We start from the raw sequence: 1188 nt of genomic DNA on the forward strand, positions 1-1188 counted from the left end.
TTTTCTTTTTACACGATGCAGGAACGGGCGTGCGATTTTTGGTAGACATGGGTGCTTGTCGTTCTCTTTTGCCAAGGAAACTCTTCAAGGCACAACGTAGTCTGTCTACATCTGCCGACGTCCGCTTGGTAGCTGGCAACGGATCTGCCATACCCACCTACGGTTACGAGAACCTCACATTATCGTTCGGAAACGGTAAATTCAATTGGAAGTTTCTCGTTGCTGACGTCACAATGCCAATCCTCGGTGCGGATTTCCTCTCTCATTTCCACCTTCTGGTCGATGTCGCCCACCGACGATTGGTCAACGCAGACTCGTACTTGTCGACACCTCTTCAACCCACCCCCTCTAACCTCGCTCTCCACATCAGCGCACCCACGGATGCCTACGCCCACATCCTCACGCCGTACCCGGAAGTTTTCCGTCCAGAACTTCGCCAAACGCCCCCGGTTCGTGCCAAGCACGGTATTTATCACCATATCAAGACGACGGGACCCCCAGTCTTCGCAAAATTCAGACGTCTGGCACCGGAACGATTGGCAGCCGCCCAACAGACGTTTGCCGAAATGGAGAAAATGGGCCTTTGCCAAAAGGCCTCCAGCCCATGGTCGTCACCCTTACACATCGTTCTGAAGAAAGACGGCTCCCTCCGTCCGTGCGGGGATTACAGGCGCCTGAACATGCAAACAGAACCGGATCACTACCCCCTCCCAAACATTGCCGATGTAACCTCCTACCTGCACAAAGCGAAGATTTTCTCTACGCTCGACCTCCTGAAGGGGTATTATCAGGTGCCTATGAACCCAGAAGACATCCCTAAGACCGCCATCACCACTCCATTTGGCACATACACCTTCAATTACTCCTGTTTTGGCCTTCGTGATGCTGGGGCAACGTTTCAACATCTTATGGATGGCATCTTAGGGGACCTCCCTTTCTGTGTATGTTATGTGGACGACATACTTGTGTTCTCCTCCTCAAAAGAGGAACACCTCCGTCACCTGCGCATCGTGCTCGACTGCCTTCAACAAAACGGCCTTGTAGTCCGGTACGACAAGTGTACCTTTGGCGCCAACGAAGTGTCGTTCTTAGGGGACCGTATCACTCCTGAAGGAGTCCATCCCCTCCCTGAGAAGGTAGCAGCCGTTCAGAATTTCCCCGCGCCCTCGACCGTCAAAGCTCTGCAGG

Source organism: Palaemon carinicauda, chromosome 34, assembly GCF_036898095.1.
Source record: "Palaemon carinicauda isolate YSFRI2023 chromosome 34, ASM3689809v2, whole genome shotgun sequence".
NCBI lineage: Eukaryota > Metazoa > Arthropoda > Malacostraca > Decapoda > Palaemonidae > Palaemon > Palaemon carinicauda.